Here is a 17705-nt window from a genome sequence, read left to right on the forward strand (position 1 = left end):
GATCAATTCAAATTTCAACATAAGAGAGTTCATATCTTCAAACTGTGGTTCCCAGATCCAACGGCCACATATCCAGCATCTTGATCCGAACTCCAAGCTCCTCCCCAACCCATAATACCTTTGTCTCCTTGCTTCCTTCAGCTAGAGTTTGCTGCCTAACCTAGCATCACCTCCAACCCAAAAAAAACTTGTCCCATGCCAAAGACTCGATAAACAAGAGGTCATAGGCATCCTGGTGATGACCATATTCTCTACCAGTTAGACCACCACACAGTCTACGCAAGGCAGGGGGAAGGAGGTAGGGACGGCTAAAGACAAATTAACAACTCAGATGGAATGTTCTGGTGAGTACATAACTTCTTTAGCTGAAGTTGTCTTCATTTGGTCTTCAACCTGTGGGACAGTCCCCCCAGCTACTTAACACCTGAAGGCCCTCATGGAAGAATATTCCAGAGCACAGCAGAGCCAAAGGATGCACTGTTCCTGGATAGGATGTCCAACATGTAGTGAGAGATAAAGGTATGAGGTGAAGCCTGGGTAGCTGCAGAACAAACAGATCATCTAGTGAAACTCTGGACCAGAAGGCAGCTCAAGTAGCCACTGTCTGCCTAACATATCCAATGGTCTGGCATGCCTCTGGAACTCCATGCCACCATCCATTCATTTCACCTCTAACCATTTTATTTAAAAGAAAATCTCTTCATTCTCATCTAGTATCCCTCTGGGAATGCTCTTGCTCCCATCCCACATAACTAGCACTGGCATTTCCCATCTTCCTTACTTCCCCTGATTACACCAGCAGTTTTCCGTTTCATTACTCCTAACTCATACATTCTTATTATGATATCTGCAAGAATATTATTATGATATTTGCATGAATATTTGACACTGATCATTTAAGTGTTTGAATCCTAGGACAAAATGACTTCGAAATATTTACTTTGCACTATTCCTTTTTTAGTTTGTATCATCTGTTAGTTTCAATCACTACTTTGTATTAGTTGTAACATTTGTGTACTATTTGTTATTGTTTGAATTGTTTTTCTAAGATTGTATAATCATTCATATTTTTTACATTTGTATAATTATCATTCATAACCTACTGTAACCTTGATTGTTTGGAACTTTTCTCCCCAGGACGCCATTGAAAACGGGTTCATTTTGGCCCAATGGACTATCCTGGTAAACCAACTGCAAATAAATAAGTAGCCATAGACCTGGTGGAATGCGCCTTTACTTGACCTGGCGGGGTTAATCCCTTAGAATACACCAACAAAATACACTGGGAAATCCAATGGATGATTGTGACCTTAGACACCAATTTCCCTAAGAAGGGTTTAGAGTAGGATATGAAGAGTTGGTCAGACATGCAGAAAATTTTAGTCCTGTGCAAGCAGAAAGGCAACTGTCTGTGCACATCCAACACATGCAACTTACATTCACCCTTGTTTTGGAAATTCGGAAGAGACCAGAAGATTAATGACCTGATTAATACTGGATTCAGAAGCTACCTTAGGAAGAAAGGAGGGACTGGTGCACAAGGATACCCTATTCCTTATGAAAAATCATACAAAGTGGTTTGATTGACAATGCTTGGAGTTCCAAAACCCTTCTGGCAGAAGTAATAGCTGCCAAGAAGGCAGTCTTCCAGGACAAAATTTGCAGATCCACAGAAGCTGCGGGTTCAAAGGGAGCAGAGACCAACGCCTGTAAAACCAGTGCAAGATCCCATGGCAGTGTAGGGTCATTGATTGGTGGCAAAGAAGAAAGGTGCCTTTTAGGAGCTTAGAAGAATGGCAAAGAAGAAAGGTGCCTTTTAGGAGCTTAGAAGAAGCTGAGGAAGCCATAAGTCTCACATGAAAATTAGAAAATCGCTGCAAGTTGAACTGGCACCTTGATGGACGATGTCTGCTAACAATTCCAAAACCCAGGAGACTGGAGCAGTGAAGGTATCTATGGCATGTCATGAGGCCCAGATCGAAAAATGTTTCGATTTACTGCAGTAAACTTTTCTGGTGGAAGATTTGTGAGCAGCCACCAGATCTTTGACAGGAAAAGATAAACCGGGAGTCCTGACAATCAGAGGAACTGGAGCAGCCGGGCGGTAAGCTTCAGACTGCCCAGGTCTGGATGGGGAATCCCGGAAAGATGAGAAATGAGATCCTGAACTGGATCTAACAACCATGGTGAAGCCATCAGATGAGACCAGAAAGAGGGAAACCAGACTTGGCAAGGCCAGAATAGGGCGATGAGGATTACTAGGCTCCCCAGCCTGCGAGCTTTCTGAAGGAATTAAGAGAAGAGGAGGGGTAGTGTTGGAAGGAGAGGCAAAGAGATCACAGCAAGACTGACCCACTTGAGTTTCTCAGTAGCAAAACAGATCTTTCTCAAGAGACCACTCGTATCAGAATAGACCTGCTGAGTCTGTCCGCTAGAATGTTGGACCTCCCTAGAATGTGCATTGCCACCAGAAAACGGCTAGTGGAGATTTCCCACTCCCACAATTTCATGGCAGAGAGAGTAAGATCTGGTTCCCCCTTGTTTGTTGATGTACCAGACCACAGACATGTTGTCCATCTGGATAGCAACCATTTCTGGGGGAAAATGGGTATGGACAGCTTGCAATGCTAGAAGCACCGCCCTCATCTCCAGGACACCGATATGCAATTTGATCTTGTAAGTGGACCATGTGCCTTGGACTGTCCGCCCCGAGCAGTGCCTCCCCCACCCTAGCAGGGAGGCATCCGTGGTCACTGTAGCTGAAGGGAATGTGGGGAGAAAGGAATTACCCCGAAGAAGGTCCAGAGAATGCAACCACCACAGAAGAGAGTTCCTGCACACCCATGAGACTCTGACGGGTTGAGACAATGGAAGGTCTAACATGGGCCATTGGACTGCAAGAGTCCACTGAAGAACCCACGTGTGAAAGTGAGCTACAGCCAAGAGACTGACTGCGGCCGCCATGGAATCCAACACCCTTGTTGTTTCGACTTTCGACGGTTGGGCTTGGACACCCAGGACATGGAGTTTCAGTGACTGTATCCTCTCAGAGTAAGAAATACCTTGGTTTGAGTTGTGTCCAACAGAGTCCCATGAAATCGAATACCTGAACCAGGCCCAGTGAAGACTTGCCAAGATTGATGGTGATGCCAAACTGCTGGGATAGGCGAATAAAGTAACCCCTCGCTAGACCAAGCTGATGCCTGGAAGAGGCAGCGAGGAGCCATTCATCCAGGTAAGGTAAGACCTATATGCCATGGAGCCTGTGGTGAGCCGCGACTATAGCCATCACTTTGGCAAACACCCTGGGGGCTGTGGTGTTACTAAAGGGGAGTGCTTGAAACTGATGATTGGCTCCCAGCTGGAAGCAGAGGAACCTCAGAGAGTGCCTGTTCATTTTGATGTGGTAGTAAGCATCCTGGAGATCAACTGAGCACATCCAATCATTCTCCTGCTGGACGGGCAGGACAGACTGAATGGTGACCATCCGGAATTTTGTCTTGGCCACAGACAGGTTCAACGTGGATAGATTCCCTGTCTTTTGGGACTAAAAAGAACCAGAAATAAATGCCTAATCTGGACTAGTCTTGGGGTACGTGTTGGATGATCTGATCTGTTTGTCTAGCAGTTCTGATATTTCCAGTGCTGCATCCTCCCTGTGCATGGGTAGAATGTCCGGGAGGTGTCTGGGTGGAACAGGTGACTTTAGAAAGGAGACTGAATAGCCTCTGGATACAATTTGCAACACCCAATGGTCTTCAGTGATGGACTTCCAAGCAGTTAGGTGCAGCGACAGGCAACCGACTGCCTCTAGATATGAGCAGTCTGTCAACCCTTCAGGGCTGCTGCTCAGGTCTGTCTGAGAAAGGTTAGAGACCCTTGATTTCTTGGACTCCCTCTGCCTATAGGGGGGCATCTGTCAAATCCCACTCTGCCCTTGGGGGAAACTCAGATTTTCGGAACCACATCTTCTTGGTCACTCACCAATTCCTGGAAAAATGCCAACGCCAGACAGTCTTCCCATCCTTCTCACTCTGGACTAGGGTGTCACGTACAGTCTTCCCAAAAAGGGTGGAACTATCATACGGGGCATTCATAAAGGACACTTTAAAGGGTTCCAAAAAAGGCACACAACTGGAGCCAGGCGTGACGCCCGATGGTAATGCCGGTGTCGGCAGCTCTAGCTGCACTTCCACTGTATGGGAGAGGAGATGAATAGAAGGTGTTATCAACAGATGTCAGGGTGGCCATTCGGGAGAACATTTTCTTGTCTTCTGCCAGCATGGACCCCATGGTAGACTTGGCCATCTCCTTTGACCAGGTCTCGCTGCAGCCTAATCACATAGTTCAGTGCCCAGACAGAGAAGGTCGCTGAATCATACACCTGCTTCCCAAAATGATCCATCATCTGGGACTCTGTCTGGAGGATGGATTCTAGCGCTCTCCTGAGTGAGCTCCTTCTTAATGGCAGCTGCCACTACCATGGCATCAACAAGGGATCCTTTGTGCCAATGGGTCCTGTCCAAAGGGGCACTCAAAACTCTGTCAGGGTGCTTGGGAATGGGCTCCACCATTTCCGCTTCCTTCCACACCCGTAATTTAATCAGGTCCACCAAGGGATCCACAGGAGGGGACACCCAAGAAGTAGAGGGTCCTGCACCAAAAGCCTCCAGAACACATTCATCTGGTTAGGTTTCTGGACAGACCACCCCCCCACGCTGGCATAGGACTTCCATGAGGTCTTTGAAGGAGACATCCTCGGGGGGGGGGTGACTGTGCAACCTTTCCCTTCCTCCAAATTGGTGTCTTTGGTGAGTGACTCTGGTGGGAGTCCACATACCTCCTTTTGTATGTGCATTTGAAAGGCGCTTCCTCAGTGGGGTATTCTGAGGACTCACCAACAGCTTGCTGCTCCCAAAAGGGGGCACCCTAGGGCATAGAGGTGGCAGGATGTCCCTGAGATGGCAGGATGGTTGGACCCATACCAGAAACAGAGGGAGCCAGGATGGACTCTGAAGACGAGATAGTCAAGGGCCTTGATGGAATTGAGAGGACCCTCTCCACCACATCAAAAGCTGAAGGTGAACGGACTTCCTGAGAAGGAGCGATTGTCGAGGCTGTATCCCTCTGACCCAACAGGGGGGGGGGGACTGAAGCAGAGTCTACAGGGGCAGAGACGCCCGAGGGAAGGCTCTGCTCCAAAAGGCTGGAAGCAGACACCATCCCTTGGATCCGGCTCCATGAGTCAGACTGATCCGAGCAAGTCAGATCAGACCTAATCAAGGCCATAGCTGGTGTCTAGGTACGAGGTACCATCGGAGCCAACCCCTCGATGCAGTGTCCTCTGATCCAAGGGCTCTGAAACCGGAAGCTTGATCAGAGAAGGAGATATAGGAATGAACACAGATTGCATGCCCCTAGCTTCGGAGGGAGAGGGAGCAGGCAAGACTCCCAACTGGATCTGGGTGCCGATAAGCTTCCGCATCATCCTGTCCATCTCTGCTTCTGAAAGGCTGCAGGTGGAATGAGATGAGGCAGCCACAGACACTGGCCTGGAGTGGCAGCAAGGGGAAGCCTGCACTGGCGATAGAGACCAAATCTCCTCCGGCTTCGGGGAAAACCAGGGGGAACAGAACCGGGGGTGGGGAGTCAGATCTCCGAGCCAACCTAACTTTGGGAGGAGGGGCCCACCGGAACCAAGCAATCTAGGCTTCGTAGGTCTATCCCTATGCTTAACAGGCTTATTTCCAAGCCCGGGCCTCTTGGCAGGAGGTTGAGTCCCAGAGACAGAGGTAGAAGAGGCCTGTTGTGCCTCAGTGGAAGGAGCCCTTTTAAAATTAACTTACTCCTCCTGTACCATCAGTGCTCGGGGATTAAACTCAGCACAGATGGAACAGGAGGTCTATAAATGGGCTACCCCCCCCAAGCATACAATGCACAGAGTGTGGCCATAGGCTGGGGAGAGCTTATGGCCACACACCATGCACTTTCTAAACCCGGGTTTCTGGGCCTCAGACATGGCAAGAAACCCAACAGAAAGTCCACACACACAGAAAGAAAAGGAAAAGGGAGGGGAACTTAAAAAAAAAAAAAAAAAAAAAAAAAAAACAGATAGTAATGCATGGTAGGGTAGGGAAGGAAAAAAAGAAAAAGGTAAACTTAGACAGAAACTTTAGCAAAAAAAGGGAAAATAAGAATCTTACCCAAATAGAAGCTCAGAGCAGAGGATCGCGATGCAAGCACGAAGTGCAGCAAACAAAATCTGAAGGAAGGAGACAGAGGCATTATGGGTAGGGGAGGAGCTTGGAGCTCGGATCAAGAAGCTGGATATGTGGCAGCTGGATATGTGGCAGCCAGATCTGTGCCAGATCCAGCAACCCACAGGTTGAAGACCAAATGAAGATAACTTCATATTTTACACATTCAGTAATCAATTGTTAAACTCATTACACAATACATGTAGCAGAAAAATATAAAACAAGCTGCATTTTCCACTTATTAAATTTGATCCAGTCACAATAATAAAAGATTCCATTTTCTACTCACCTAGTGCAAGAAAGTGTAGAAACAAGACGCAAATTAGAACAGTAAAAGCAAGCAACTGTAGATGGCAGAGTAGTTAATCTAATACACACTCCTTCCCCTCTGCAGACAATGTAATCAGAGGCTACAATAAAAGCACAATAAAACATGTGAGATGAAAAAATGTCAGCTGCATGAGAGTTCTCAGCAGAACAATACCTGAAAACCAAGGTGTTAATTCATGCCTTGAGGTAATTAGACATAGGGTGCTGCAGCTACACACCAAAGGATATTTAAATTACAATTAGAGGTCTTAAAAAACTTTGTGGATGAGCTCAATCACAAAACTTCCAAAAATTCTGAAACCCAGGTAGTGTTCCAAAGCAGCAAGGCTTTATCGCAGACAAGGGATCCTCAGTAACAAAAAATCAGAAATATTTTAAATATATCATTTTTTATATACTTCAATATATACATTTTTCCACACCTACCTTGAAGTAAAACGAGAGGAAAATGCATATATTGAAGTAAAACAAGAGAAGAGACCAAATCATGCACAAAATTTATTCCAGTAGTAAATAAGTGAGTGCTTTCGCAGCCAAAGCTGCTTCATCAGACCATAAATTTTGTGCATGATTTTATCAGCTGTGCTCTGGTCTCCTCTCTTGTATTACTTCATTTTACTTGCGTTTTTGGGACACAGGTTTGTCTGCATCACACTTTTGTTTTTTATCCTTGTGAAAATGTATATATTGTTTACCAGGACTTTAATGCTCTATTAAGAGTGTATTGAATTTACGCAAGCTGCCACACAATCTGTAACTGTTTTTTTTAGTGGATTTTTCAGGAAATATTTTATACTAAATAAAAATTGTGTAGAATGTGTATAAATGTATACATGTTTACTTTAACCTCAGTTCTGCTTTGATTAGATTTATTGCATCACACCAGAGATTTAAAAGATAAATTCAAAGCACACATTTTTTCATATCGTTATTACCATGTAGTAAGGGTATAATCCCCCCATTTACTATACTGGTGGATGTTCCTGCACACTTTTATATATTACTAGTTTTACTTTTTTATGGTTTGTCTACTAGTTTTCAATGTATAAACATGTTTTGGGGTTGTAAACATGAAAACCCTCATGACAGTTTTTGTTTTTTTTTTTTGCAAAGCACTGGCATTTTTTCTAAGCTGTTATTTTTTTATGCAAATAAATATGTGGATGGATATTTACGAGATATTGACAGATGTATTTTTACATTTATAGTGTTCTAGTTAGCTATCTAACCATAAACATAATCTGTGTGTATTTTCTTGATTTTAGTTCTTGTCACAGAGCCGATGATGGCTTTATTGCATTAGGTAGCTGAAAGCGATTTTAGTCAAGTGTTTCTTTGTGTATTTTACACTTTTCTTCTGGAATGTGGGTTGCAAATAGAGGTAACAATATCCTTAACTAGGATTTAGTTTGATCTAATCAGTAGATGGGTGAGGTGTGAGGGGGTGGGAACTTGTTTTAAAATGCACTTTTACTGCCCTCATCCTGTTTATACAGTTTGCCTTGAATAGGCTGGTTTAAAATTGAATACATACACATTTTCCACACCTACTTTTAAATGTATAAAAGCAGATAGATTTAACATGGTCAAAATAGTTCTGATTTTTCTTGGTTATTGGAAATTGCTAGTCTGTGAAGAATATTGCTTTGGAACACCACCTGGGTTTCAGGATGTTTGGAAATTAGTGTAACCGAGCTCATCAATGAAGTTCTAAGACCACTTAGTTTCTTTGCTTTTTATTTTTTTACTCAACACTCGTGGTGGTGAGGTTGGAACTTGACAAGTTCCTGTGCTTGTTCATTTGTTTACATTACAATTAGGCAGCAAGACTACAGTAGCAGCCAGAGGCAGTTTTACTGGTAAATCAGAGACCAACACTACACGTTCTACTGACAGACACTTGTATCTCATGAACACAAATACAACCTAGTTGTTTAAGTAAAAGTCCTATAAAAACAGAGAAACAACCTAAAAATCTAAAAAAAAAATTTCAATCTCCATGCTACGCTATAGACCGATAGCGGACTGCACTCGGAGCCAGGACTGTGGGTGCTTGTCAGTAGGCACTGCATAGTTGGCGGACATATGCAGCCAATTAGGTTCAGCCTGAAAAACCTGAATGGAGCCATCCTACAGATTAAACCCACCTCCCAAGTGAAGTCAGTTGCAATGACAGCCACGTGGTGAAGAGTAGAGGGACAGATCAAAACAGAATAGATCCCAGCAAAGTAAGCTGTGTCACGGGTGGTGCTCCATCACCTCATTAGCAGAAAAGGAGGCAGAATGTGTACTTAAGAGGTTTAAAAGTTTGTGTTAAATGAGTAGATAGACTGGTCCTTGGCCCCTTCCAGTCACAACCTGTTTGTATACCACACAAAATGACATACAAGTCACATTTTTATTTCTTGGCAAAGAGTTAATATTATATGCAAGTAAAAAGTACAGTTTTGTACCTACCATAAATGTAGATGTCCGATAGGTATGCAACTGCAGTCCTGACATATGGATTGTCCTGCCTCAGGCAGCCCTTCGGTCGGCCGGATTCCAAAGTCTGGGTCCGGCGTCGGCTGATGTCACCCTTTTCCTGACGTCAGAGCGCCTGGGGTATAAAAATGTCAGCCGACGCCATCTTCTTCAGTGTTTCTTGCCCCAGATGCCAGGTGCCCTCTAAGGAAGGCTAAATTTTGAAAAATAGAGAAAAAATTCCAGACAAGTACAACAGCATAAAAACAAATACACCATAAAAGATTACCCCAGGTACCTAAATTGAGGGGTAGAAACCCAGAAGTATACCACAGAGGGGTAGGTGGGAGGGAAAACCTGACTGCAGTTGCATACCCATCGGACATCTACATTTATGGTAGGTACAAAACTGTACTATGTCCTTCAAGGATGCAACTGCAGTCCTGACATATGGGTTGAATACCATAGCCAACCTGGGGGTGGTAGGCACTAAGACAAAGATGGTGTAGCTAAAATGCCCTGCAGGACTGCAGAGGCAAACCCTGCTCTGGATCTGGAGTATAAAGGCAGGTTGTAATGTTTGGAAAATGTATGCACGGAGCTCCATGTAGCAGATTCTAAAATGTCCTTTGTTGCCACTCCTCTTAAAAAGGCTGTGGAGGTGGCTGTAGCTCTGGTGGAATGTGGCCTGATGTCAGCTGGCACAGTTTTTCCATGAAAAGAGTAGCAGAATCAAATGCAATTTCCAATCCATTTAGAAATTGGATGTTTGGAAATTGCTTTTCCCTGCAATCCAGCAGCGAAAGCTACAAAAAGCTGGTCAGATTTTCTGAAAGACTTTGTTCTGTCCAAGTAGTAGCACAACTGTCTGTGTATGTCCAAGGTGTGCAGAAGTCTCTCCTTTATTTTGAGGATTGGGAAAGAAGGTAGGCAGGTGAATAGCTTGATTCAGGGACACCCTGGATACCACCTTTGGCATGAATGACGGATTGGTTCTCAAAGAAATTCTGTCCTGGTGAAAAATGAGAAATGGTTGTATTGCCATAAGGGCCTGTAGCTCAGAGACTCTTCTTGCTGATGTTACTGCCAGAAGGAAGGCTGCTTTCCAAGACAGAAATTGCAACTCTGAGGATGCTGCTGGTTCAAAGGGAGGAAGAGTTAATTTTTCCAGCATGAAGTTGAGGTCCCATGCAGGCACTGGTGGTTTCCTTGGAGGGTTGATGTTCTTTATACCGCTTAGAAACTGTCTTAGCAATGGGTGAGAAAATACAGGCGGATCAGTGTTATATTTGGCAGATATTGCTGAAGCATGTATTTTTATGGAAGAATATGAAAGGCCATTGTGGAGCATTTCAGCCAAGTATTCCAGGATCTGTGGAAGGCTCATCACTGATGGGTCTTGACCCTTTTTGCTGTTCCAGATAAGAAATCTCTTCCATTTTGCTGAGTATGTTTTTCTAGTGGAAGGTCTGCGGGCCTCCAGGATGATATCCTTTACCCTTTTGGAAAGTGTATCCTGAGTAATAGTCATGGAATCTTCCAAGCTGCCAGCTTCAATGTTTTCAAGCTGGGGTGCAGTGTCCTGTAATTGTGCTGTGTCAGAAGAAGTGGCCATTGAGGAAGGAGCCACGGATTGGTGTATGTCAAGCTCCGTAGCAGTGGGTAGCAGTGCTGTCTTGGCCAGTCCGGAGCTATCAGTATGACTTTCGGTTGCTCTGTCTTGATCTTTAGTAACACCTTGGTCACCAAAGGAAGAGGTGGGAAGGCATATAGTGTTAGAGAGTTCCAACTGAAGGAGAGAGCGTCCACCTTCCATGCTTGAGGATGGCATGTCCTTCAGATGGTGATTGAAGTGGGAGGCAAAAAGATCTATATTTGGCCTTCCCCTTGCTTGAGCTATTTGTAAGAAAATGTCTGGATGCAACATCCATTCGTGCGGATCCATGATGTTTCTGCTTAGGCTGTCCGCCAGAACATTGTCCTTCCCTGGTACAAACTGGGATTGTAGCTCTATTTTCAATTGTAGGGAAATATCCCAGAGATTCATTGCCAGTCTGCAAAGAGGATAGGAATGGGTACCTCCTTGCTTGTTTATGTACCACATAACTGTGGTATTGTCTGTCTTTATTAGTAGATGGCCCTGATGCATGAACTTTTCGAAGGCCTTGATTGCATGCATCACTGCCAGCATTTCTTTTTGGTTGATATGCAGGTGCTTTTCTTTTTGTGTCCATTGTCCTTGAATGCATCTGCCCTCCATGTGCGTCCCCCATCCATGGTCTGAGGAGTCTGTTATGGTTTGACTTGTATGAGGCTTGCTGAAAGGAATACCTTTGTTTATCTGGCTTGCTTGAGCCCACCACAGAAATTCCTTTTGAAGGCATGAAATGAGTGGGATCAATGTTTCCAGGCTGTGGCTGTGCTGAGACCATAGACTTTTTAGATACCATTGTAGTTTCCTCATATGCAGCCTTGCATGTGGAATCAGAAGAATGCAAGATGCCATGAAACCCAGGGCCTGCAGGATTTTCCTTGCAGTCATCTGGGTGTGTGTTGCCAATCTTCTGAAGTATTCTGGTAATTGTTTTTGTTTTTCTTTTGTCAGAAATGCCATCTGGGTGTTTGTGTCCAGTGTGGCACCCAGGAAAGGTATTTGTTGGGATGGTACGAGACTTAATTTCTGAATATTGACTGTGTATCCCAAGGCCTGCAGTAGGTGAATGACATAGTCCAAGTTTTTTAACAAGGCTTGTTGGCTGTCCGCTTGTATAAGGCAGTCGTCCAGGTAAGGGTATATTTGTATCCCCTGAAGTCTGCAATGTGCAATTACTGATGCCAGGCATTTCGTGAACACTCTGGGCGCAGTAGATAAGCCAAAGGGCAATGCTGAGAATTGATAATGCTCTGAGCCTGCAAGAAATCTGAGATATCTTCTGCAACTTTGTCTGATTGGGACATGCAGGTATGCCTCCTTGAGGTCCAGAGTTACCAGCCAAGACCCCTTGCCCAGCATGGGAAGGAGTTGCTGTAAAGTCAGCATTTTGAATTTTGGCACAATAAGGTAAGTATTCAGTGCGGACAAGTCCAGAATGGGTCTCCATTGGTTTTCTTTTCTTGGAACAAGGAACAGTCTTGAATAAAATCCCTGTCCTTGTTCTGCAGAAGGAACCTTTTCTATCGCTCTTATTTGAAGTAGGTTTGTTGTTTGAGTGCCTCTGCCCTTTGATTTGGTGGCAGGTTTGGCCTGCCATGTCTTGTTGGCAGTGTATGAAAATGGAATCTGTATCCTTTGTCTATTATCTCCAGTATCCATTTGTCCTTTGTAATATTGTGCCAATTTTGTGAGAATAAAGATACTTTTCCGCCCAAAGGTGCTTCTAATTGAGCCCTGGATGGTGGAGTCAAAGTCAAGTCACTGAGATTGTCCTGGCGGAGCAGTGGAAGGTCCTGCCCCACCTCTCTGGTTCGGAGGCTGCCATTGACGTCCTCTGTAGGAGCCTAGAGTTTGCCCTCTACCTCTGCCACGTCTGTTTTTGCCTCTTTGAAATTTGTCTGCATCAGGAAAGGACCAATGCTTAGAAGGCCAATTCCTGCTGAATCTTGGAGGCTGTACCTGGAGGAAATCTTTGACTGTTTGCACTGATTTTGCCTTTTCCTCTATTTTCTTTAAAACCTCTTGTGCAGTAGTACCAAATAGCTTACGTTTCTCTAGCGGTGCGTCCAAAAGTTTAATTTTCACATGGTCTGGCAATGTTTGTTCCTTTAACCAAGCATGTTCATGCATGACCGCACCTGTCATTGCTGCTCTACATGAAGCTTCCAATGCATCATATCCACACTGAAGGAAATGGCTGCTAACCTGCTTAGTATTATGAACCAATTCCTGTAACCCCTTTCTATCCAATGGTTCAGGGGAAGCCAGTTTCTTTTGCAAGTCATCCAACATGTATTCCTGATACTGAATCATATGAAATTGACAATTTAATGCTCGCATAGAAAGGGTGGAAGATGTATATACTTTCTTGCCCCACCTTTCTAAAGCCCTAGAATCTCTTTCCGAAGGGAGTGGGTTCTTAGCAGTAGTGGAGGAAATCCCTTTAGGCCCCTGAGAAATAGTTTCAGGGTCCGCAGTATGGCCCTTGTACAGAAATTGATGTGTGCCTGGGACCCTGTAGTACCTGTCTGGCTTGACAGGAGCAGGGGGGGGGGAGGAGTCAGGGGAAACACTAGATTCTAAGTACACATCATCTAAAACTGGAGGAATAGCTAAGGGTCTATGCTGAGGTAGCTTTAAAAATTCCCTTAACCTTTACCTAGAATCTGAGTATTCTTGGCCTTGCCATTTGAAGTGTTCCCTCATGGAATGAAGCGTTTCCCCAAAGGAAACTCCTCAGGAGGAGAAGCAGAGGGAATAGATTCCTCCGCATCAGAATCCTCGTAGGCCGGGAAGGCCTCCTCCTGGTAGTCTGAATGTGCAGAATCACCTGAGGCCTCATCAGACTGGGAATCTACCTGCTCAACCCTAGGCCTCTTGTCAGAAGGCGGCTGAGAGCCTCTATCTGGATGAGGCTGTGAACCCCTAATTAAAGAAATAAGGTCCTCAGCTAAACTTAAAATTTGAGAACCAGAAGTGGATCCCAGAGAAACAGATCTTGGAGGGAGAGACTTAGCCTGTTTGGCAGCCTTAGCACATGTGTAGGCCTTAATGGACATAGACACTGGAGGCCTGGCAGCCCCACGTGCTGGAGTAGTCTTATCCACTGAAATGGTGTCAGAAATATCCTGGGCTATGGTCTCAGAGGGGAGAACAGAAACCGGCACAGAGCTGGCCTCCGGTACCGAAGTAACCGGTGGAGCGGTGTCATCGGTATGTAGCGGTTGCGAAACTGGCTCAGAAGAGACCGAGACACTCGCAGTAGGCCTAAGCATGGTGTCTGCCGAGACCGCGGGTGTCAGTCCTTATCCTTCCGTTTTTTAGGTAAATGTGCTGTCGGAAGCTCCGACGGCATGATATAACAGAAATCTTCCCCAAAATAATCCTGTGCAAACTGACCGACGCCGAAGAGTGCGTTTATTGAAAGAGGCACAAGCTGCACAGGCCGAGACATTGTGTTCTGGGCCTAGGCAGGGTAAGCAGTAAGAGTGGAAATCCTTATGAGGTATTTGTTTCCCACAAGTTAAACAATTATTAACTTTTTCGCTTTTATCTGACATCGGCTGAGGCAAGAAAAGGTCCCCAAACAGGGTACTTAGCTTTTTTGAAGACTTCAGTAGTTGAAAACACAGGAGCTGGTAGACCGGCACTTGCGAACTGCTTCTGCTTCGGGCACCACGCGGCAAGAAAGACTGGAGAAGATGGCGTTGGCTGACGTTTTTATACCCCAGGCGCTCTGACGTCTGGGAAAGGGCGACATCAGCCGATGCCGGACCCAGACTTTGGAATCCGGCTGACCGAAGGGCTGCCTGAGGCAGGACAACCCATGTGTCAGGACTGCAGTTGCATCCTTGAAGGACGTCTGGTAGGGTCTTAAACAAGATACCTAGCTTATTGTTGATTAATTTACACAAAGTTCATCATGCATAAGAAAATTCCACAGTGTAGTACGCTGTAACCTGGCATACATGAAAAATAAAGTATGCGCAGTTAGTCAACATAAGTATGTTGTACAACCAGACTGAATTATACCAGGGTTCAACAGAAAAAAGGATGAAGAGTTGTACTGGAAACAAGTGAAGGGTTAGGATGTAGAGATTGCAAGAAAGAAAGCTCAGATGTGCATTAGCTGACAGGAGAACATAGGAAGAGAGGAAGTTATGAATGAAGGATGAAAATGCACTAAAAACAGAACTCCAGAAAGTTAAGCCATCCTGAAAGTGTCTATAATTCATTTATTTTTCCTTTTGATAATTGAGAAAGGACAAATGAGCCAATGGACCATTTCCAGTGGAGACCTAGGATGAAAAGCTACACAACAGATTCAAAAACATTTAAAAAAAAGTTACGTACTCACCATAACGTTCCATGCATGTTGTCCATCTTCACCTTCATTCTTACTAGGTTGGGGTCGGATTCAATCCTCAAATCAGTCTATTTTCAAGCTTGAGGTCCTCTGCCAGCTCATGGCTAATTCCCTATCCTAGCATTCACTGGAACCATTCGCAGATCTGGTTTGCCCTCAATTTATAAAGGTATGCCTAATGCCAAGGAAGGACTCTGAGGCTGAAGGAGGGCACAGGTCAAGAGGATCCAATTTGATTAGACCTGGTCTTCTAGGAGTAAAAGAAAAGAAAGGGAGAAGGAAGGTGGGATGCAAGAATCAAGGCGAAGATGGACAACACATGGAATGTTAATGCGAGTACACAACTTCGTTATGTGATGTTGTCCTATCTTGCCTTCATTCTTACTAGGCTGGGACAGCGTCCCCAGCATCTCGATTCTTGGGTGGCTCACGGGAGAATATTCCTCAGAACCATGGGATCAAAAGGAGGCTCTACTCCTGGAGGCTAAATCGACTTTGTAATGAGTGGTAAGGTATGGGGAATAGCCCATGTTGCTGCAGCACAAATAGTGCCAATAAGCACCTTATCTAGGAAAGCTGAAGTAGCAACAGCTCTTGCAGAATGAGCCTTAGCTTTTTTTTCAGAAGTACTTTATTTTGAGACTTGTAAACAAAATCTGCGGGTTCCATAATTGAAGCATCTCACGGCATACCAGACTCCGAATGGGTCTTAGTAGAGGCCTGCGAATCAGAAGTAGCGGGTATCCGGGGCTGCGAAAGCACCTCACTGAGTATCGGCGAACTAGCAACTGGCTTAGAAGCATTGTCATCAGTTTTGGACCACGACAGCCTGTCTTTTTCTTTGCGTTTTTTTTTAGGTATTCCGGTAGTCGGATTGCTAACAGACATTTCTAGATAATTAAATCGTGAGCCAAAATATTTAGAAGCAAAAATATACCGATGTTTAATAGTGCGTTGATTAAATTTAGCACAAAACAGACAGCAAGGCACGTTGTGGTCAGGGCCTAGGCAAGGATTACAGTCCAAATGAAAATCCTTATGGAGGTATTTGCTTCCCACAAGTAATGCAATTATTAATTTTTACTGACATCGGTAAGGAGCAAGAAAAAGTTTCCCCAACGGGGTACTTAGCTTTTTAGTTGAAGCCTTCGGTTCTGAAACTCGAAAACGAAAATATCAGGAGTCTGCCGACCAGCACTTGCTAACTGCTTCGGGCACCGCGCGGCAAGAAAGACTGCTGTAATGGCATCGGCTACATGTTTTATAACCCTGACGTCATGGAAGAAGGGACAGCAACCGATGCAAGACCCAAGACTTTGTTAAATCAGGCCGACTGAGGGCAACCTGCCAGCAGACTGCCCAAATGTAATGACTGCAACAGTGAAACACGAAGAACATCTTGTGCCCTAGGGATACAGTTCTGAGTACCCATTTGTCGTCCGTGATGGTGGCCCAAACATTTGCAAACAGGGTAAACATTCCTCCTAAAGAACTCTCTGGGCAGGCAAGAACAGGCAGAAGTTGGGCAGTCATTGAGAATGCTTAGATTGAGATGCAGGTTTAGAACTTCCCGCCTTGGAAGAGACAGCCTGCCAATACTTAGACCTTTGAGGTGTAGCCCCCTGCCCCTAGAAGATTTGTAACCTCTAGTCCTAGAACGGCTCTGTCTGCTAGTATCAGGGAATGTCCAACTCTTAGAAGGGTAATTCCTGCTAAAGCGAGGTGGCTGAACTTGCAGAAAAAGTCTGTCTACATAGACTTGGCCTTGTCTTATATCTTCTTGAGCACTTCTGCTTTGCTGCCAAAAAGACTCTTCTTGCGCAAAGGTATATCTAAAACCTTAGCCTTAACAGGTTCCGGTAGGGACTGCTCCCTGACCCAAGCGTGCCTTCTAATAATGAAGCCAGTAGCTGTAGACCCTACAGGAGGCTTCTAGAATATCAAAGCCACAATGTAAAGAATGCTTATTTACTAGACTGGCAGAATTCAGCAAATCCTGCATATCCTTACTCTCCGCCAACTGAGGCACACCTGCTATCCTACATTTAATAGCTTCCAAGGTGTGCTGCTGGTACTTCAGCATTTGAAAAAGACAATTAGTAGAGCTAATAGCAAGAGTGGCAGAGGTATCAAGTCTAAAGGACTTGGGAGGCCTGGCAACCGTGCTGTCTGAACAAAGAACAGAGGTCTCGGACACCGGAATCAGCTTTGTGGCTCCGGATCCAGCTGAAGAGGCAACAGGCAGAAGGTTGGAAGGAAAAATGGATGCCTAAGGGCTGGGGACCTCAAATATGGTCTCAGAGGCCTGCGGTTGAAAATCTGCGGGCTGCAAAAGCGCCTCACTGGCTACAGCATGACTGATGACAAACCTATCATCATCAGAGGACTTGACCTTCGGAAGCCTGTCGCAGTCCTTTTCCTTGGGCTTCTTGGGGATATCCGAAGCCCGAAGATCAGCCGACAAACTTAGGCCAAACTCCAAAATGCTTAGCTAAAAGCTTAGCCCGACGACGAATAGTATGCGGATTAAAGGAAGCACAAAGATCACAATTAGGAACGTCGTGGTCAAGGCCTAAACAAATACAATAGGAATGAAAATCTCTATGGGGAATCTGCTTTCCACAGGTAAGAATTA

The 17705-nt window shown here is 45.0% G+C and overlaps 1 protein-coding gene across 1 annotated transcript in view; it reads right to left on the reverse strand.

The window, feature by feature from the left end:
• LOC122810625 overlaps positions 1-17705 on the reverse strand; it is a 1334722-nt gene that overhangs the window by 1144114 nt on the left and 172903 nt on the right. The window contains exon 2 of the mRNA XM_044082201.1: positions 6547-6667. The gene's annotated coding sequence lies outside the window, so the exon portion shown is untranslated. The remainder of the gene's footprint in view (positions 1-6546; positions 6668-17705) is intronic.

The sequence above is a fragment of the Protopterus annectens genome, chromosome 9.part0 (genome assembly GCF_019279795.1).
Source record: "Protopterus annectens isolate FY-2018-M chromosome 9.part0, PAN1.0, whole genome shotgun sequence".
Lineage (NCBI taxonomy): Eukaryota > Metazoa > Chordata > Ceratodontiformes > Protopteridae > Protopterus > Protopterus annectens.